This window comes from Aethalodelphis obliquidens, unplaced genomic scaffold (assembly GCF_003676395.1).
Source record: "Aethalodelphis obliquidens isolate GAN/ISIS:26980383/991018 unplaced genomic scaffold, ASM367639v1 scaffold82, whole genome shotgun sequence".
Lineage (NCBI taxonomy): Eukaryota > Metazoa > Chordata > Mammalia > Artiodactyla > Delphinidae > Aethalodelphis > Aethalodelphis obliquidens.
The window spans coordinates 3,548,928-3,570,926 of record NW_020838026.1 but is presented as its reverse complement, the minus strand read 5'-3'; the positions used below and the strand labels follow the sequence as shown (position 1 = coordinate 3,570,926).

At 46.1% G+C, this 21,999-nt stretch overlaps 2 long non-coding RNA genes across 2 annotated transcripts in view; one reads left to right on the top strand and one right to left on the bottom strand.

Annotated features, from left to right (window-relative positions):
- The window catches only part of LOC113612767 (uncharacterized), a 50,109-nt gene that overhangs the window by 13,083 nt on the left and 15,027 nt on the right, over window positions 1-21,999 (bottom strand). The window contains exons 4-7 of the long non-coding RNA XR_003429956.1: window positions 21,086-21,222; window positions 20,146-20,251; window positions 14,811-15,008; window positions 9,799-11,086 (exon numbers count right to left, since the gene is read on the bottom strand). This is a non-coding gene — a long non-coding RNA (uncharacterized LOC113612767). The remainder of the gene's footprint in view (window positions 1-9,798; window positions 11,087-14,810; window positions 15,009-20,145; window positions 20,252-21,085; window positions 21,223-21,999) is intronic.
- The window catches only part of LOC113612768 (uncharacterized), a 15,533-nt gene continuing 11,592 nt past the window's right edge, over window positions 18,059-21,999 (top strand). The window contains exons 1-2 of the long non-coding RNA XR_003429957.1: window positions 18,059-18,706; window positions 19,145-19,266. This is a non-coding gene — a long non-coding RNA (uncharacterized LOC113612768). The remainder of the gene's footprint in view (window positions 18,707-19,144; window positions 19,267-21,999) is intronic.

Below are 21,999 nucleotides of genomic sequence, written 5' to 3'. Positions count from 1 at the left end.
TGTAATGTTAATCCCACCCTCCTAATTTATCCCTCCCTTCCCCTTTCCGCTATGGTCACCTTAAGTTTGTTTTCTATGTCTGTGTAAGCCCCCTTCTTAATGCCAGAACAAAGCAATTTGGGAGGATGCGTGTAAACCCAACAACCCCTAAAGCCTTGACATTGCCTAAACCGTAACCAGCAGCCCTCCCCTTGGGAAATCTCTAATCCTCACAGCAGTGATCACCTTAGCGGTACTGGGCCCTACATTTTTATCTCCAGCCCATCCTCTCTGGAGCTTATGATTCCAGAAGCTATCTGAGCATCGCCCCCCGGATGTCCAGTAAGTGCCTCACCTCCGACTTCTGCTGCTGTAGACCCAGTGTTTCCCCTGATCCTCTTCTCATATCTCCTGTCCTGGTTCAGTGTATTCACCTGATCACCTAAATCAGAGACTGGGGGTCACTTTTACCCTCACGCATCTAAACAAGAGCCTCGGGGTCCCGTTTATCAGATATGGCCCCTTTCCTACGCTGGAGAAGTTTGCAGTAGAAATGTTTTGCCTTTTCTTTTTCACGTTTCCCTATGCGTGGGATTTCTCCCAATCCAGCCAGCTACGATCTTCTATCTCTAAAGCGGTAGTGGGGAGGGACATTCTATTATAACAAGAAAATGGAGAAAAGGGGTCAGTGTTCAGTGTCTGACTACCAACCTAGGATTTCTGAGTTCTAATAAGATTAGCCTTCAAAGCAGGATTCGTTGAGAGAAACACCTTTTTTCTACATTCCTTAAAATACCAATGACATATCAAGAGTCAGCTTTGGGGGGCTAAATCTTGAACTTGCCATAAGTCAAGGCTAGAGAAGTCTCAGGATCCTAAAGAAAGTTCCCTCCTTCCATGAGAGGAAAGAAAGCCCAACCCTTGTGTCCAGTGAGGAGTGGGAAGGGGGAGACGGCCTGAGAGGTCAGCCAGACCCATGTGTCCTGACTTCTCCCCAGCAGGCTGAAGCCCCAGAGGGTGGGGTCAGTAGAGGAGTGGAGGGAAAGGCGTGAGGCCCCGAGGGCTGTGCCCACCCCTCACTGAGAGCCCCGCGTGGCCCTGCACCGGCAGGGAAGCCACAGCAGAGTAAGGACGGCCCCGTGCCGCAGTGGGCAGTGAGCGTGCCTGGGGTATCGCTCCCGGGCATCGCCTCCTCTGTGACGGGGAGGGAGGCAGAAACCCCTGTGTGCTGTGCAGGTTGCAGGCCATCAGGGGGAAAGATGGAAGATGTGGCACAAGAAGCAAGGGGGGCTGGTCAGACAGGGACATCTCCAGGCCCGCCTGAGTCAAGTGAGCAGAACAGAGGCAGGTGGGGCAGCCAGCAGCAGAGGCGGCCGGGCTCTCAGTGCTCAGGGAGGAGAGGAACGCTGCCAGGCACCCAGAGAGCCTGGAGCCCGGAGGGAGACCCGCGGGTCCCAGCCTTCCAGGACACCCAGACCCCGTGTCGGGAGAGGCCAAGCCGTGGAGCGGATGCCTGAGGACAGAACTTTACCTGAGAGACTCAGTGACCCCAGTGAGACTGTTGGAACCGGAGGAGACCAGAATACTCTCGATTACAAGGGGATCTTATCTGGCAACAAAGAGCACTGAAGAGCTGACACGCTGCAGTGCAGACAACCTCGAAACCTTCATGTTCAGTGGAAGGAGCCGGTCATTAAAAGAGCACACTTGCAGTTTATTGCCTTTGGTTGGAGACTAAAGATCACTGGAGGAAACACCCCTTTGCAATCCCCCCTGTCTGCAATGAGGAAACTGTTAGCTACACTGTACGAATCCTCTGTGTGAGGACTCAAAGGAAAAGCGCTTTGGCCTCAGATTCAGGAAGGTTGTTCTTCTCCTGAACAACTGGCTGACGTTTATCTTGTAAGCATTGTGACACGTGTAAAGGATACTTCCCTGCTGGTGTTGACTGCTGGGTAGCTGAGAGCCAGATTCGTGATCCATCCCTTGTCACTCACTTCTCCTTATTTAAACACATGCGTACACGTACACACACACACACACACACACACACACACACACACACACAATGTGCTCATCTCACGCCTGCCTCCAGTTTTGGTCCCTACCCTATGCTCTTTTTCTCTTTGTTGTCTGCTTCTGCTTTTTAGTATCTTCCTGTGTTCTATGTGTATGTACGGAACCATTCTGTTTTGGAGTAAGTAGGATAGAAATCAGACGTCCAGAACATCTCCTGAACCTGCCCCCTTGGCTCAAGCCTTCCTGCAGCCCTGTAGGCTCCTAAGTGTTCCCCCAGACTCGTGTCTCATTTCTGTGCATTCATGCTCCACACTGCTGCTAAAAACATCTTTTCACAATTGCCTCTCTTCATAAATCTTCCATGTCACCCCCTTGGTTTTAAAATGGGGCCACGTGTCCCAGGTGGGCACAACCCAGGTGTCAGCACCTGACCCGGCCAGCCTCCCACCTCCTTCAAGGCCAGCCCTTCCTGTCCCTGCACTTTGCGCTCGTTCCCCCTTTCTCTTGGCCTCTGCGCGTCTCTCTTCCCTCTGGATGCCTGTGTCCCCCAGTCTCTCTGAGGAAATCTCGCTCATCTGAAGCCCCCGCGTCTGCACCCCAGAATCCCTCGGAGTCGCTTCTGCTTGACGGTAACCACCCCTGTGGTCGATGGGCGCCTTAGAGCAGGGACGCTCTTCATCTTTGCATCGTTGGTCCTTAGTGCTGGGTTTGGTTTATAGTAATGATGGTTGAATTAATTTGATATGTAGAAGTTGATGGCTTACAAATACTATCACCTTTTCTCTCTTTTCCACTGAATTCGGAACACTGGAGACTGAGGCTGAAATCAAACAGAGGACGAGACCAAAATACCAGCTTTACTGCTGGTGAAGTTAGAAGCTGCAGCATAGATGCCAGTCAAACCAGGTTTCCTAGGGCTTTGCTCCAAGACCATTGTTGGGATGAGTCAGCTGGGGACAGCTGGGTTTTCTAGAGCAGATCTGTTTACCCAGAATCACCTCCTCACTCCTCGAGGCAGAGGCAACCCTCCAGACTCACCCCCCAGGTTGGGCCTGGGCCAGGGCCAGGGCCACATGTGCTGGCACTGTGGATGCTGCGCTGGGTGGACGCAGCTGCTCTGGGGACACACCCATCCCAGAGGGACGCCTGGAGGAGCCCAGCCTCTCGCTCAGCTCCTCATTCCCAATCCACCTGTTGGGTAAGTCGCTCCTCCACCAAGAGAGGGGACGTGGGGGAGAGGAATGTATTCCCTCAGTACCTTCCCAAGGTGGAGTTTCTGTTTGTGGGCCCAGAGGACAGAACCGAGGGAGAGAGGGTGTTAGGCAGGGTCTTATAATTAACACAAAGCATTTCTTACTGATCTGAGCAGAAATGACGACTGGGACGTACTGAGCATTACTGTGAATCCTGCTGGGTGGGAAAATGACATTATGGTTATTTTAGAAAAAATGGTGTTTTATTTAATTTTTATTAGAGTATAGTTGATATACAATGTTGTGTTATGCTAGTTTCAGATGTACAGCAAAGTGAATCAGTTATACATATACATATAGCCACTCTTTTTTTTTTTTCAATTCTTTTCCCATATAGGCCATTACAGAGGATTGAGTAGAGTTCCCTGTGCAATACAGCAGGTTCTTATTACTTATCTATTTTATATACAGTAGTGTGTAGATGTCAATCCCAATCTCCTAATTTGTCCCTCCACCGCCCCCCCTTATCCCCTGGTAACCGTCAGTTTGTTTTCTACATCTGTGACTCTACTTCTGTTTTGTAAATAAGTTCATTTGTACCCCTTTTTTTTAGATTCCACATATAAGCGATATCATATGATATTTGTCTTTCTCTGTCTGACTTACTTCACTCAGTATGACAATCTCTAGGTCCATCCACATTGCTGTAATGGCATTATTTTGCTCTTTTTTATGGCTGAGTAATATTCCATTGTATATATGTACCACATCTTTATCCAGTCCTGTGTTGATGGACATTTAGGTTGCTTCCATGTCCTGTTCCATGTTCCACTATTGTAAATAGTGCTGCAATGAACATTGGGGTGTATGTATTTTTGAATTAGAGTTTTCTCCAGATATATGCCCAGGAATGGGATTTCTGGGTCATATGGTAGTTCTGTTTTTAGTCTTTTAAGGCACCTCCATACTGTTCTCCATAGTGGCTGTATCAGTTTACATTCCCACCAACAGTGTAGGAGGGTTCCCTTTTCTCCACACCCTATCAGTTAGAAATGCACATTGAGATATGTACGGGTGGAACAATATGGTATCTTAGATTTATTTTAAAATACTTCAGCCAAAACCAAAAACAAAATAAGAGGTGAGGGGAGGAGCAGAAATGGGTGAAATAATCAGCTAAATACTGATAGCACAGGGGTCCATTATGCTATTCCCTTCGATCTTCTGAATGCTTGAAACGTTCCACAACAAAGTTTCATATGAAAGGATATTGGGGAGCTCAGGGAATCTCTGAGTTGTCTACCAAACCAGGATGGGAGGTAAGGCATCCAGGAGTGACACCCCAAGCCATCCACAGGAGGGTGACCGACAGAGGCAGCCTCTGGGTCCCCCACTACTGCCGTGTCCAGGAACCAGATGCAGCGGTAACCTCCGTCCTCTGCAGCCAGAATGGAGCTTCTTCGGACGACTGGCTTCTAGAGCAAAGTCTGGGGCAGGAGCGGGATTGGCTGAGCCTGGTCACCAGGCCCCCACGTCCTGCCCTGACTGGGGCGGTGAGCCTTGGGCAGCTGCACTTCTCTGGTGGGAGGTGGGCTCTGCCTCGTCCAGTGCAGGAAGGGGAATCCATCTTTAAAAAGAAGGGTTACTTTCCACGGCGAAGAGGAAGTGGTTCTCCCACCCTTTGAAACGCGTTTCCATTTCCATCAGGTTTTCACTGTAGCCTCTGCAGCATTAGCTCTTGCGCCATCCTCCTCATTTTACAAGTATTTTCATAGCCGTTTTCCTATAATTCTAGTAATATTGTGTTTGTCGTTTACATGGTGTTCTCACACTCATTCTCCACAACAACCGTGTGAGTCAGAATCCTCCCATGTTACAGATAAGACGCACCCAAGTCCCCAGGGCTTTGAGGAGGTGACCTCAGACTTCAAAACCGAGAGTCCCACCCTGAGACCAGCCTGTGTCATTTCCACTGCGATGCAACCAAACTTATGGCTATGACTTTGGGCCAGTTTTGAGCACATATTCTTCTTTATCTCAATCTAATCGAGAGCCAAAAAGTCATAGATTTTTGTCCTCCTTCGGTAACTTTTTGGGACAGTTTTTCTCAGTCCTTTGAGGCTTGTCACAAGCAAACACAAGAATACCAGAAATTCTATGAGCAGTTAGAATTTCAGAGAGAGCTGTAAACTTGCTATCGCTTCTAGGCAACATCGAAGAATACCCGTTTTAAGATCCCTGTCGATCAGTTGGCGGCTCCCATAGAAGCCCGATGAGTTAATTGTCAAAGAATCTGAAGTATGAAATAGGTTTAAAGGCGATTTTAAACCTGGAAAATAGATTGGTGGTGCGGGACACTGTTGGACCCCAAATACCAAAAATCAACTGAGATGCTCGCCTGCGATTCCCTGCAGCCTCCCCGAGGAGTGTTTACACAGGGCACCTGGAAAGGGACTGAGCTCTGCAAAGTGTCAGGGAGGGGCTGGTGCTCTGCATGCAAAGAACTGGCCTCAGCACATTCCAAGGGAAAAAGTGGAGAAAAAGTATGACGCGATGTCAAAAGAAGGTACGGGCCCAGCAAGCTCTCCCCTGCTGCTTAATACAGGAAATATTTCCCAAACATCGCGGCTAATCCTGCACCGATACAATGAGAAATGAGCCCGTCTGGCAGCCAAGCAGTTATTAAACAAGGACAAGAAAATATTCCCGCCCATAGCAACGGAGCCAAAGATAACAGCGGGGAATAGTGAAGCTGCAGAGAAAAGGCAGATACAAAACATTCAATCCTGGGAGCCCCCCAAGGCGACTGACGTGTGAGAAAAAGAAAGGGCTGCGTTATGCCCAAGAAGCTAAGCAATGCTCCCGTGCCCTGTGGGCACGCTCCCTTCCCTCGTAAACCCCAGGACGTCACGTATGGCCAGGATCCACGGGAACTTGGCCTCAGGAAAGAGAGATAGGCGGTAGAAATGACAGGCAGGACTGAACCGGGGCCACACCTTGAGGCTTTCAGAGCTGGTAACTGGCCTGTTGATGCAGCAGACATGGAAGGCAGGAAGATGCAGGCTGCGTTCTCATGGGCAGGAACACGGGGTCCACAAACACTGTGGGTGGTGCAAACTTCACGTAGCAGACGGAGATTTGCTTTCCAATAAATACTCCTCTTCAATGCCCCTTTCTTATCAAAGCGCTCACTTTCCCAGTGTTCTTCCGAGCTCTCTGTTCAAGGTGGGAGGGAACTCCTCCTGGGTAGACAATCTCTCACCGACACCTTGTGGCTACATCCAAGGGGAGCTGTTCCATTTGTCTTTAATGAAGAGGTTGAGTTCCTGCTTCGGGCTTCGGAGGCAGCAGTAGCAGCTAGTGAGACGTGGAGCCGGGGGGCGGCGGGGGAGGCAGGATGAAGTGGAAAAGTACTACTACTCTACAGCTGTACTACTGTAAGTAACAGTAAATACTGTAAGTACTGTAAATAACAGTAGTGCAGCTGTGAAGTAGTAGTACTTTTACTACTTTAAAAGTACTTATGTGTTTTGTCACTGCGACAAACATGTTGGAGAATCTTGGAATTTTATGGCTGAATGGATTTTTAGAAATCATCCAGTGGGCTTGTTTTACAGAAGGGAAACTGAGGCTGAGAGTTTAAAATTGTTTGTTCAGGAGGAGCCTGGCCCTGTCCTCTTGGCTTCTGGGTCAGGGCACCGTTCACGGTATCATTCTACCTAGTCCCCTCCTTCAACTGAGAAATACATCAACTAGACTCATATTATTTTAGAGTTCTTTTAGGAAGAAAATGAAAAATCTTCCCTGTCTTGGCGACCTGCCCACAAATTGTTAGCTTCATTGGTCCACAGCAAAATTATCCAAGTTCCTTTAAGTCATCCTTGCAATGTTTTTAAATTTTAAGAAATTAAGCCCCTGTAATTCTATATGGAGGTGAACTGTGTACCGGCAACACCAGTTCCAGATCCACCCACTCTCTTCCCCTATGGGCACACTCCCTTCCCAGTACATCTGTCTCCTACAGAGGGGCTGTCCATATGATGAGAAAACCACAGGCTGAAGAGTACAAAGTTATCTCAACAGTTAGTTCTTTGCTCTAGACCACGGATGACTGCCCTCACACACCTTGAGTGCCCCCTGCTCTCCAGAGACTGAACTGACCTACTTTGGCACCACATGAAGATCACACCTGGGTCTCCGACACACACGGTGAGGAATGCAGCCTCGGGAGTCAGACAGCTCTCAACTGTGCCAATGACACACCCTCTTTGGGCCTCAGTTTCCTCATCTGTAAAACAAGGGTCAAAATAGTGGCTCCCGGGACTCCCCTGGTGGTGCAGTGATTAAGAATCTGCCTGCCAGTGCAGGGGACATGGGTTCGAGCCCTGGTCCAGGAAGATCCCACATGCCGCAGAGCAACTAAGCCCATGCACCACAACTACTGAGCCCGCGCGCCTAGAGCCCGTGCTCTGCAACAGGAGAAGCCACCGCAATGAGAAGCCCGCGCACCGCAACGAAGAGTAGCCCCCGCTCGCTGCAACTAGAGAAAGCCCGCGCGCAGCAACGAAGACCCAGCGCAGCCAAGAATGAATAAATTAATTTTTTTTAAAAGTGCCTCCCGCAAGGGTGATGAAGGGCCAATGCAGATGTAATGAGAGAGTCCATTTAAAAGGTTTCAAAAGAGGGCTTGGCAGAGAAAAATTGCTAACTATCATTATTTCTGTGACTATTGAACTCAAAAAAATGTAAGGAAAAAAATGGGGATATTAGATTTCTGCCAACAGCCTGGTCCATTTATTTTTAAGAGCATTGGCTTATCTCCAGATTTCAAGTTGCTGGGGACAATTTTACAAACTTTTAATCAGTTGCTTTCTCTGCAACTCCAATTTCAATCTTGTGTGCATGGAAAGGGGTGGTGCAGGTATGCTGAGACTATGGCTGTCCCTTACCTAAGGGCTACGGGCACCCAGATGTCTCCTCTCATCAGTATTGATGTATAATCTCTTGACCCTTCTTAAATATGTTTAGCTAAGACCTCCTTTAACATTTTCAAAAGGAACACACACACACACACACAAATATAGAAACAATTGAGCAAAAGTAGTTTTGCCAGAGCTTAAAAAGTACCCCATCCTTACCTTGTTGTCCTTGATACGACCTGGACAGTCAACAACTTCGAACTCATGGCAGGTTTGGGTTGGCCCAGCTGCCAAGTTGGGCAAGAATTCGATTCCTCCTGGAACTTTCTCCACAGCCCTTTTTCCAGCTGAGGGCTGGTGTCCATCTCCTCTGGACCCTCCCTCTAGGTCCCACCCTGTTCTGGTCCCTTAAGTGAGAGGGACCCTTTGTGTCTGCCTCTGGGCTTCGAGCCAGCCTTCCCTCTCACCTCTCTCCGGGAGCTTTCCGTGGTTCCAGGCCCCACCTTTGCTTTTGGTCCCCCCCCCCCCCCGCCTGCTCTACTTCTGTGCAATTTTTATTTGGCTGAAGCATGTCCACCCGCCAGAAATGAACACTTGTTCTCCCCTTCTCAAAGGCTTCCGGTCTTCATCCATCATCGAACATAGCAGTAGGCTCTGGCCTCTGTGACAGCCACAGCCTGCCTTACATCTCCTCCTTTCAGACCTTGACTTCCCTTTACCACCACCCATTAGGTTCTCCTTCCCTGTGATCTAATTTGTTGTGAGCAAATATACTGGGACCTGATTTGCTGGACAGAAATGATGGACAGCTCCTTTTCTCAATGACTGATCAAATCTCTTCTGCTTCGCTTTTTCGGCGCTACCCCCTTCCTCAAATTCCCTTTGTTGACTCATTCCTCTGGAGGCTTTAAGAATCTTCTGAAATTCTGACATAAGTTAATAGAATTGAGCACATTATGCACATACTGTATCTTCCACATATAGTAGATGGAAAAAGACATCATTTCCACCTGAAGAGTATGAGGCTTATTCCTTGTCACCTGGTTGAACAAGGATTTATTTACTCCTTGGGTACTTGCTGAGGTGATGGATGGGAAGTGTCACTGCCTTAGGTAACCCAGTTACCTGCTGCCAGTTGTAACCAGTTTGCTGAAAGAGCGATAAAGCAAGGCCCCGATACCGTCCAGGTCACAGCATATTGTAGAAAATAGTAATTGTATTATTACCAAAGAGATCCAGATACTTTAGCCCCTGGGGGGCTCTGCCTTCTCCAGGCCTCACACAGTTGCCCTGAGAGCTGAGGGAACTATTATCTCAGCTCATCCTAACGCGTGTTGCTCAGGCCCAGGAGTGGGGAAGCTCGGCTCGAGGTTGCCAGTGGGAGTACCTTAATTGTGTATTTACACCACTGCCCGTCAAACCGTCTCCATCCAATCTCCCTGCTCCAAGTCCGAAGGAAGTCTTGGCAGATCCCTTTGCTCTCCCAGGTACTTTCAGGCATAGTCACATTTTCCATCTGATTAAAAAATATAGGACTTCCCTGGTGGCCCAGTGGTTAAGACTCCGTGCTTCCACTACAGGGCACATGGGTTCGATCCTTGGTTGGGGAAATAAGATCCCACATGCTGTGCGGCGCAGCCAAAAAAAAAAAAAGATAAAATAAAAAATATATATATATAATCTCTTACCCATTTCGAAGCTTCTCCCCTTGCCCACAGAAGGCTCAGAACCTGCAGCAGGCTGCTGGGCTGTCTTTGTGCCCTGCTCCACCTTCCTTCCGATGAGTTTGGGTGGAAAGAAAGGAAGAGATGAGGGTGGCCTTGCCTGGTGCTGTTGACACTGGGGTTGGTGCATGCTGTGTGGCAGACACCCCAGTGCTGACTTTCCGCTGGGACACCACTGCACCCCGCCCCCCCCCCACCCTTTCCTCTGGGTCACCTCACCCTGGAAGGCAGTCGCTCTTTAACTGACGCCTCAGTGCTGACCCCTCAGCCAAAGGGAAAGCTCAGTCAGGCTGCATCACTATTGGCGGACACGGAGCTGCTTCCCCTGCAATTCCTTGCCTGTGTCTTTGCATCACAGGAGGCACCAGCCCACCTCCCACCTTCGGGCTTCCCACATGACAGGGAGGCACCAGTCTTCGGATCCAGAGACAAAGGATAAGTTCTTCCAAAATCCCTCCAGGCGTCCCTCCAGCCCCTGGTAGCCCTGGGGCTGTGTTTCCCATTCAAAGCCCCTCAGCAGACCAGCAGCCCACCCCATCCATATGTCAGGAGAAAGAGGAGAAAATGAATATGGAGGCAGGTTGCTGATAAGACTGGTGGGGAGTGTTTTGTTTCTTTCAGTTTTAAGAATTAAACCAAGCTTTCACTTTTGTGAACCATCAGCAGTACTTACTGCAGCCTGCAATGAATATTCATTAAAGTCTGTCCTTGAAGAAGCGGCATTGCTGCCCAAGTCTGTTTTGAATCCAGTACAGCTCTCTTTGTGCTGTTTCTGCAGCACCAAAGTCCTCATGTAAAACCTTTCTCAGAGTCCAGGTTAGGCTTTTTACTACTACTCGTGCCCTGGATGCTGTAACCTGTCTTTTAACACATCATCAGAGACCCTTGAGATTCTCAAATGATTACGTTTCAAATGTGAGAATTGTAATGCCTTCCAGGAAAAAGATGTTTTTCTTAGCCGTACTCAGCAAATCCCATGCAATATATTGAATGATCTGCATGAAAATGTTTGGGCGGTGCATTTCCTCAGAGGGCAGGCCGCCACATTCCTTACCTATGAATAAAGCTCTCTAGGTGGCACAAAGAGGTAATGCCCAGACTGAAATCTCCGGAGGCCAAGTTTTCTCCAGTTGATATTCCCCTCACAGCTGCTACTACCCTGTGGAATGGGCGCCCGCTATTATCACAGCAGAACCAGGGCTAGAATCCAGGGTATTAGAGGAGCGGCCCTTTCACACTCTCCTTGGAGCTCCTGCAGTGGCAATATTTTGTAAATGTTACAGAGCCAGTCATTCCGAATATACAGAGATGGGAAAAAAACAGTAAGCAGGAAATAAAAACAAACAGAACAACAACAAGGAAAAGAAAAAATAACAAACAAAAAACCCAATCTCCTCACCCCAACACCCAGAACTGGGAGCAAATCCTTTCACCAAATGTACTGTTGGTGACGTCAGAGAGGAATGTCCTACCAGAGGCTGTTAAAAGCATTTAGAAGGTCCTATAAATGGAATCATACCGTATGTAAACTTTTTTCTTTTTTTTAATGGCCACACCGCGCAGCTTGTGGGACCTTAGTCATGGTGGACATCGGATCCAGTTATTCCCATTGGATGAGGCTCACAAAACTGAAGTTCTGCATTTGATGTTGCAGCTTAAGGAGTTAGGAAGGGCTTTTATCTTACAGTTTGATTGGTCGGATGAAACATGGATCAAAAGGCGGTCCATGGGGAGCGAGCTGGAAATGCCAGACTTGCCTTGGTTTAATGTGGAAGAATGGATGCAGTGGCTTAGGGAGATAGAAATGTTAGATAGATTTGTCATTTAAGACCCACTCACCCCCCCTTGAGAGTCCAGAAGACATACTTTCACCACTGTTATGAGGGATAAATGTGTGACCAGCGCCCTGGCGTCCTTGGAGAGCTCTGTGATTGCTCTTCTCTGAAGGGCTGACCTCAGAGTAGAAACTGCAGCCACTGAGTTGTCCTTATTCTATTACAAATACTTGTTTGTGTGTGTGTGTTACATGATATGGAAGATGTATCATAGTGTTGGTGTATTATTAATATTACATCATGGTATTTAAGTTGCAGGAGATCAAGGAGAAGAGTAAACATCACCCAAGGACCTTACATCCTCTTCTGGGGAAACAGTTAGTGCATTTGCAGTTCTAGGCAGGATCGCTGTATCATATTAGATGGAAGGGTGATCTTGTTACTGTCTTCATTTGGAGCTTAGTTATGGCTTAGAGATGTGTGTGAGTGTCGGGTTGACAGGGGTGGTCTTGTGATGGTTAATGTTATGTGTTAACTTGGCTGGGCCACAATGCCCAAATACCTGAGCAAACACTACACTGCATGTTTCTGGGAGTGTGGTGTTGGAGAGAGTAACATTTACATTGGTGGACTTCGGGTAAACCAGATTGTCCTTCATAATGTGGGTGGACCTCATCCCATGAGGTGAAGGCCTGATGTTTTCCACTGTTTGTGTCCTCCCCAAAATACATATGTTGAGGCCCTAGCCTCCAATGTGATGGTCTTAAGAGGTGGGGCCTTTGGTAGGTAATTAGGTTTAGATAATCCCATGATGAGATTTGTAAGAAGAGAGACACCGGGGCTTTCTTTCTTCCGCAAATGAGGACACAGCAAGTATACAGTCATCTGTAAGCCAGGAAGAGGGCCCTCACCCTCATGCTAGCACCCTGATCTCAGACTTCCTAGCCTCTAGAACTGTGAGAAAGAAAAGCTTGTTTTTTAAGCCACCCCATCTATGGTATTTTGTTGTAGCAGCTGAGCAGGCACCTGACTAGAACAAAAGACTGACCTCCCCTGAGCAAGAAGGAATTCTGCCAGCAGACGGCGTTTGGACTTGAAACTTGTGTGGGTGTCCAGCTTCTAGACTACCCTGAAGATATTGGATATGCCAGCCTCCATAATCACGCGTGCCAACTCCTCAAAATAATCCTCTCTGTGTATACACACCCTATTGGCTCTGTTTTTCTGGAGAACTCTGACTAATGTAGTCACTTTGGAAAACAGTTTGGTGATTTCTTAAAAAGTGAAACATTCACCTTTCACATGACTTAGTCATTCCACTTACCTAAGAGAAATAAGCACACGTTCATACAAGGACTTGTATGTGGGTGCTTATAGCATCTTTATTTCTAATACCTCCAAAACAGAAACCTCTCAAAATGTTCATTAATAGGTGAATTGATAAACTGTGGTATATCCATATAATGGAGTCGTAATTAGCAATAGGAAGGAAGAAATAGTGATACACACAACATGATAAATCTCAAATAATTGTGCTGCATGAGTTCTTTTACATAAAATTCTGGAAAATGCAAACCCGTCCATAGGGTCCGAAAGCAGTTCAGTGGTTGCCAGGAGATGGGAGTGGGGATGGAAGTTCTGAAGGAGCATGAGGAAACTGTTGGAAGTGATGGATGTGTTCATTATCGTGATTGTGGCAGTGGTTTCAGACATGTCAAAAACCATCAAATTGTACACTTTAAACATGTGCAGTTTATTGCACGTCAGTTACACCCCAATAAAGCCGTAAGTGCCCCCCGAACAACAACGACAGCAAAGCAGATGCAGACCATACCTTTCTGGTACTCACTGTCTGTGGGATAATAATCGCTAGTATTTACAGAGCTCTTCATATGTGCCCTGAGCCTCTGTATGTTATTTCTTTCAGCATTATTATTTCCTTTTAATAGAGGAGAGAAGTGAGCTTGGAGAGGTTAAATAACTTGCCCACCTTCTCTAACTTCACCTCTCTATCCAGAAATGTGAGTCCAGAGCCACTGACTATGGACTCTGACTCCACAGCCGTTCCCATGTGGGGCTGAGTATAGGGGAGAGCAAAGAGGGGCGACGGGGGCAAAAATGAGCCTGGGACAGAAACACAGCCTGGCGTGCCAAACTCAGGAGCAAAACCTTTATCCTTCAATTCCATGCATCAAGTCAAGGGTTGCTGTCCATCAGCCAGATAAGATGAGAATCAGCAAAGAGTGGATTGAAATGAAAGGAAGGATAAAAGAATGGGGATAAGAAAGGGATGGAGAGAAGGGAGGGAGGAAGGAAGGTGCAAGCCAGCTCATATCCTCAAGGAATTTAAATTATAATTTAAACATAAAAAAGCACACTTCTTGTAGGGCTGGGGACAGTGGGCAGAGATACACAATCTGGAGGCCCAAGGCCTTGACGGACGCGGCTGACGAGGGGTGGGTGGTTGTGAGGCTCAACTGCTCACACTCCTACCGAAGAAAATTCATTTTCTTCGGTACCCACGTCCGAAGGGCAGTTGGGGAAATTCAGTCTAGTTTTACAGGAATCAGGAATGACCTCTAACACTGGAAGATGATGGATAAAGTGGGAGGACAGAGGGGGATTCAGTCAATGTTTCTTGGAATTTCCTTGGAAATGCTGAAGATACCTTAGGAGGAAACCTTTGTGGACGTTGAGATCATAGCATTATTACCATTCAGAGTACAGATGCTCACCCACAATGGATAATTCCAATGACCTAGAGCGAAATTACTCACATTGGGACAATACAGAGAGACTATCTCAATTATAGCATTTTATAACTATTATCAGTTATAAATGTATTTAACTTATTGGAAATGTAATAGTATGGCTCCCCAAAACGTAATTTCTTTTCTTTCAAAAACACAAATATGCTTATTTTTCTGAAGACACCAAGAGACGCATTCTGAGTCATGGACTTACAGTCTGTTATGGACTAAAAGTTTGTCCCCACCCCAGATTCATGTGCTGAGGCTCTAACTTCCAATGTGATGGTATTGAGAGGTGGGGCTTTGGGGAGGTAATTAGGTCATGAGGATGGGGCCCTCATATGGGGTTAGTGCCCTTATAAGGAGAGACACCAGAGATTCCTCTCTCTCTCCACCAGGTGAGGACATAGTGAAAATGCAGCTGTCTGTAGGCCAGGAAGAGAGCTCTCACCAGGAAGTGAATCAGCTGGATCCTTGATCTGGGACTTCCAGCCTCCAGAACTGTGAGAAAATAAGTGTCTGTTGTTTAAGTCCCCCAGTTGTGGTATTTTTGTAATGGCAGCCCCAGCAGATGAAGACACAAGATGACTGCAATTCATTCTTTTAATAAAGCAAATGGAATCTCTTCAAACGTCTTAGCTCAACCTACCTGCATAGGAGACAAAGTGACAGGAAGAGAATCTCTAACATACCTGTGACTTCAGGTGAAGCTTCACGTTTGTGACTTTTAATGGACTCAGCTATAAAATGAGGGGCTGAATTCACATGCCCTTAGCCCATCTGGTTCCTGGGGAATCGGTCAGACTGCCCTTCTGTTTACTGTTGGTTGAGTTGTTATGACCTCTACTTCTTCTCAGCCTTAAGGGGTGACAAAGAGACAGGACGATTTCAGTTTTCTATTTCTGGAGGGTTCTCATCTATCTTCAAGTTTTATGTGATTTCTTACCTTTAAGAACAGATTTTCCTGGGACTTCCCTGGCGGTCCAGTGGTTAAGACTCCATGCTGCACTTCCACTGCAGGGGGTGTGGGTTCGATCCCTGGTTGGGGAACTGAGATCCCGCATGCCATGCAGCGTGGCCAAAAAAAATTTTTTCCTAAGGTTGAAGCTGATGGAAATAGGTTCCTGCAGCTTTGGAGCAATCATGAACGGTTAGTATGTCAAGTGCCTTAGGGAAAGTTTAGCTGCCAGACAACTAGTTCTAAGTTCTTGAAGAGCTAATGCACTAGGGCTAGTTCAGTGACACCTGCTGTCTCTGCTGTGACTTAGAGCTGTTTGTGGTGAGGTGTGCCAGCAACAGGTGTGGAGGCCTCACCTGTCATCAAAGGTAAGTGGGCAAGGCCAACTAGGCCATGCGAAATTGCTCGTGTGTATGGTTGTTCCAGCTCCCCTTTGAATGGCTGTCTGGGGAAGGGCTAGATGGACACTGGAGCCGTCTGGCCCTCTGGGTGGGTGGAGGAAGGTGGAGTGTTTCATGGAATTTCACAGTCCCCTTGACAGGCATAACCTGAGCCATTAGACTGATCTCATCCATCTTGATGTTATTTCTCTCAACAAGCAATAACCTTAGCTTTCCATGGCTTGTGGTTTCTGTAAGCTGGGAGTGAATTCCTTGACTCTGAGTGAAGGTGTCCAGTTTGAAACAGTAAAAAAATATTTAGTCCATAAAGACATTTTGTCATCAGGGAGTGCCCTGAATTTGGAAGAGTCCAGTGGATAAAAGTCGCTTTGGAAATCCTTGTGGAGCCAGAGGAGTGATCTGTCAGCCACTCAGGCATTCTTATAACCCACATTTATTAAGCATCTGTTGTGTACTAGACCCTATGCAACAAATGTCAGATACCAGAGGTGAACATATACAGGTCTTGTTTTCAAGGAACTCATGTATTAGTAAGAGAGATGAAAGCATGAACTGTTAGATTTTTTAAAATTAGTTTTTATTGGAGCATAGTTTCTGCTGTACAGCAAAGTGAATCAGCTATATGTATACATATATCCCCTCTTTCATTGAGTAGAATTCCCTGTGCTATACAGTAGATTCTCATTAGTTATCTATTTTATAGATAGTATCAATAGTGTATGTATGTCAATCCCAATCTCCCAATTCATCCCACCCCAGCCTTTCCCCTCCTTGGTGTCCATACATTTGTTCTCTACGTCTGTGTCTCTATTTCTGCTTTGCAAATAAGATCATCTATACCATTTTTCTAGATTCCACATATGTGTTAATATATGATATTTGTTTTTCTCTTTCTGACTTACTTCACTCTGTATGACAGTCTCTAGGTCCATCCACGTCTCTGCAGCTGACCCAATTTCATTCATTTTTATGGCTGAGTAATATTCCATTGTATATATGTACCACATCTTCTTTATCCATTCTTCTGTTGATGGACATTTAGGTTGCTTCCATGTCCTGGCTATTGTAAATAGTGTTGCAATGAACATTGGGGTGCACGTATCTTTTCGAATTAACGTTTTCTCTGGGTATATGCTCAGGAGTGGGATTGCTGGGTCATATAGTAGCTCTATTTTTAGTTTTTTAAGGAACTTCCATACTGTTCTGCATAGTGGCTGTATCAATTTACATTCCCACCAACAGTGCAAGAGGGTTCCCTTTTCTCCACACCCTCTCCAGTATTTATTGTTTGTTGATTTTTTATGAACCGTTAGATTTAATCACATGAAATTGCAGACATTCAACCACTTCGGTCTGTTAAAAACCGACAGTTTCATATGGTTCAATCAGATGCTATTGTGTCTTATGTATAACAGGCTATGGGAACAGAGAGGAATGAGTGGTTAATTTACGTGTTGGATCGTTGTCAAAAGGCTTTACTGAGGAGATAACATTTAACCTTGGCCTGAAAGGGGGAATAAAATTTTGAAAATATTGTAAAAGGTGAGGTGAGAGGAAGTAAGTTGCATTTATGCCATAAATACTTATTGAGCATCTACTATGTGCAGGATGGTATCACACGCTTACGATACAGTGTTCAGCCTATACAGTTGAAAGTCTCTGTCTCCCTGGAATTTACATTCCAAAGAGGGATCCTGGGAATAAACACCTAATTAATTATTTAATTACAGTTGTGATTGGTGCTAAGAAGCAGCAAGTCTGCTAGGAGAGCAAGTTACAGGGGCCTGATCTGACCTGTGGATTCTCCAAGATAAAAAGGAATTAGCCAGAAAGAGACATGGGTGGAGGAGAGCATTCCAGACAGACGAACTGCATGTGCAAAGGCCCTGCAGCAGGCAAGGGAGCAATGTTTCACCTCTCAGATTTTAATGATCCTAAGAGTATATGTCTCTATGGTATGATCCCATTCCCAGGGGCTCTGATCACCTCTCAGATTTTAATGATCCTAAGAGTATATGTCTCTATGATATGATCCCATTCCCAGGGGCTCTGATCACCTCTCAGATTTTAATGATCCTAAGAGTATATGTCTCTATGGTATGATCCCATTCCCAGGGGCTCTGACACTTGGTAAATACACAGGAGAAGACCTGGGTTCTAAGGTGTAGCCAGATCACCAACAAGGTGGCTTGGGTGAAGATAGCTTAGCCAGGAGCTATCTGTTTGGAAGGAAAATTAATTAATAAAATAAAAAATGAATGAAAATGAAAGCAAAGCAAATAAGGATACTGATTTTTTTTCCCCAATTGTTCAAGTTCTCAACCTCCTTTTCAGATCCCTGCTGATCCTCCTTACGCCTGAAGCCCAGATAGCCTTAGAAGAAATAGGCTTAAAACCCGTTGGGAGGTTTAACCTGAAAGCGTGTCAGAGTCGCCCACCTGGGTGGGGCACAGGCTGATTTCATTTGGACACGTGTGGACCACTTCTGGAAGGCTCAGCCCTCTGCCACAGGTTTTACCAACGGACTCCACACGGAGTGAATTCCCTCGGGGTCTGACCAGCTGAGGACACAGCTGAACCGGGCCTGGGCTGCTGGCAGAGGTGATGGGATGGAGAGGCCGGGGGGCTGATGCCACCTGACAGTCCCTCTGCATATTTCACAGCTTTTCTTCGTGTTTGGTGTCGTTATTTTTGCAAATACGGTTTTTAAAAAGGAGGCTATTATTTTTTCATGTGCTTTAATATATGTTTGTGAAAATTTTTCATCTTCAGATTTAGTTCCTCGTGGACAATATCCAGCACAGAACTTAGAGGCAGAGACTCCTCAGACCAATCAGCCAAATCAGCCAATTCCTCTCAGAAAAACCCTGACTTCATTTTTGAACTCGAATAAGTTTCCTTGCATCCCTGTGACAACTGTCTCACTTCTGAATCCCGATTCTTGCAGAGAATCATAAGACCTTCATCTGACCTTGTCGCCTGGGTGAAGTACGGGGCCTCTACCTCCAGTATTTTCTAAGGACATTTCCCTCTGTCCCTGTCAGGGGCTCTCTGGAAGGAGAGGTGTGGTGCCCTGGAGGCTTTCACCCTTGTGAGCTTCAGGATGGGTGAGGGGTGTGCAGTTTTTTTATAAAGTGGGAGAAGGATGGCTGGGGTAAAAAATCGTTGAGAAATGTGAAGTACAGGTCTATTCTTAGGCAGAAAAAAATACAAATTTAAATCGAGCATCTGAAAATTAATTTCCTCAAGACTGTCAATGCCTGAAGAGCCCCTGGGAAAATGTTCTTGTACCCCTTTTGCAGAATACTGATTTAAAAACAACTCTTGTCGGCCAACTTGGTCCCTGAGCCCTCTGTTCATTTAGTGTTTAGAACGCGGCCACTCACCTCTCCCCAAGGTTTACTAAATCCACTTCTCTCCTTTTAGAAGAGTGTGCGCTTGGAGGACAGACCCTCCCGAGGTGAAGCTGCCCTGACGCCTGCAGGCTGCAGGCTCCTGTCCCACACAGATTCCCTGCCCTGAGCTTCTGAAGACGGGACCGGCCTCAGGTAAGTCCTGTGAGGAAGCTGGTGGGCTTACTGGAGCTCCAGTCTGTCTCCATGACAACAGAAAAAACGGTGTATTTTATAGAGTCAATTTTGCTATGGCTAAAAGAACCTCAACCTGTCCAACACTGATTTTTTAGGTCTGTAAACCGAAGCCAGAGATATGGGGGGTTGGTGTCCCCCAAATCTCACTGTTAGCAAGTGGCAGAACTGGGCTGGAAGTTGATTCCCCAAAACCAGGGCTACCCCGGGGAAATGAAACACTGGTTGATGTCACAAAGATACAACAAATGGGTTCACTGACCAGACCTTTCACATTTTGTCGCTGCCCTGGTATCTTTTAGATACAGTTGTGATTTCTTCATCTTGGAAGCCAGATGGTCATGGCCCTCCCCCGGATTTTAAGAGGAATCACAGCTAGAGATGCCTGGAAGGGTTTTTTGGCTATGACTTTCCTAAGAATAAGTTTTCTAGAATTTCTATCACCTTCCAAGTGGCTGCACAGTCCCCAGGATTCCTACTGGACTTGGGCTGCAGAGGAGCCTGAAACCGAAGTCCTTCAAATCATTCCAAATTGCAGGTGCTTCAAAATAAATGTCTTTTAAAACTTGAGCAACGTTTGCCTCATCTCTGGGGCTTTTCTCGTTTAATTCAGACTTGATGGCTTATTCCCACTTTGCACCTGCTGGAAATACCAGAGGATCAGCGGTCGGTCCAGCCATGACCAACCACCAGTTAAAGACCCCAGTCAGCTGCACTTGACTGAAACATTAGGTAGCCTTCCACGGTTCTGGGAGAGGCCAACATAAATCCCTGTGCTGAGTGGGACTCTGGAGATGGGGAGGAGCCCAGTCCTGTAGCCTCTTGGTTGGACCTCATCACCTCATCGTACCTCTGTCCAAAATGATCCTGAGCTGTAGCAGAAGTCAGCATATGATACATCTGAAGCTTAGTCTGTGGAGGGTGCAGATGAATCAAGTCTCTCAAGCTGGAAAAAATGAATTACTGGTGAATTCAGGAAGAATAGAGAGTTCATCAGTGTAATCAGAAACCATTTTAGCATCCAAATTAGCAATCTCATTTCCTGAGTCCATTGGGTAATTACTTCTCTTCATTTTAGAAGTGCCTATAATAAACCCCTTAAAAAATAAATTCAAGTAACTTGGCAGAAAAATAAGAATCCAAATGGATATGAAACTTAATTATCTAGAGTCTAAAAATACTAGAATGAGTAAGGATGTTAGAGATGCTCTGTATTCAACTATACTTCAATACATTTTTTTTTTTTGGCCATGCAGCACAGCACGTGGAACCTTAGATCCCTGACTAGGGATCGAACCTGTGCCCCCTGCATTGGAAGCGTGGCATCTTAGCCACTGGACTGCCAGGGAAGTCCCTCAAAAAATTTTTCAAAAATTAACACCCAAAAGAAATGCTCTGTAAAATGGAGATAATATACACACCACATAGAATTGGGCTGCACATGAATTGTCACAATGACCATGAGGTATTTGGCCAGAGTCTTGTTTATACAACTCTGATTTCATCTAATTCAGCCTGTCATTTTGTAGACGGAGGACCTGAGGCCTGGGGAAACTTCCTTGTCTATGTCAGAAAGCTGCTGTGAGCTGACCGGGTCCTGGGCTGACACCCAATTTAGAATCCCTTCTACTTTACATGCTTCCAACACCCAGAGCCAGCGTAAATCAGCACATTTTGACTTAACCCTTTAAACTCCAGAAAGCGCTGAGGGAGATAAGATTTCTCGAAGACTTCTGGTATGTGTGTCACAGAAGTGGCTTGAGGCTGCTGGACGACTCACATGGAAGCTTTGGTTTCCTCCTGAACCTTCTGCCTTCCTGTTGGTTACAAGCTGCTTTCACATCAGCCTGAGGCCTGATTGGAGAAGTGCTGGCTTAGGGGTATGACACATGCTTGAAACACGTTATCAGGGTCCTTCTGGAAGGAGAATTGGGAAGAAGGTGGTAAAGGCTTATAAGATGCGTGATGTTTTAAAAAAAAGAAGCTATGGAGCCTTCTCTCTCTTACCCCAAGTTTCTAGAAATCTCACCTACAATGGATATTTATTTTGGCCTTTCTCAGAATCATTCAAGCCCATTTTATATCAGAATTTAGAGGAGCTGGCTAAGGGGAGAATATTAATTGTGAAAGCATGGGGATGACTGGCCGGGTCCATCCTGTTGGAATTTCCACCAGGGGCTCAGTAACTGACAAGCAGAGGTAGATCACTCAATTCATATGCTATTACAACTTTGCATAATAACACACAAATCTTACAAATTTTCTTTACCTTAAAGCCATTAAACACATTGATGATATAAATGTATTTTTCCTAAATATAATTAGAATACTTTATTACTAATATATTCCCCTAAATTCACTCCCTTAAAAGTGGTTCATCTTTCTCCCTGTTAATTGAATTTGACTATTTTCACAGCTTTATATCCTTTCTACTCTAGTTTATATTTAGCTGCTATTTAAAAAGTTCCTTTATTCCTGTATGTTAGTTATTTCTTCTTTCTTTCTTGTTTCCCCTAGTACTGTTTTAGATTTAAAAACATACATTTTGGGGGGATTGGAGAAGGAAGGCTGAAAAGTGTACTTGTTCAGCCAGACTTATCCAACCATGGGCATTTATTCTTCACAGCGTTCCATCCTGTCTTTTGAGGTGTGTGTGTGTGTGTGTGTGTGTGTGTGTGTGTGTGTGTGTGTGTG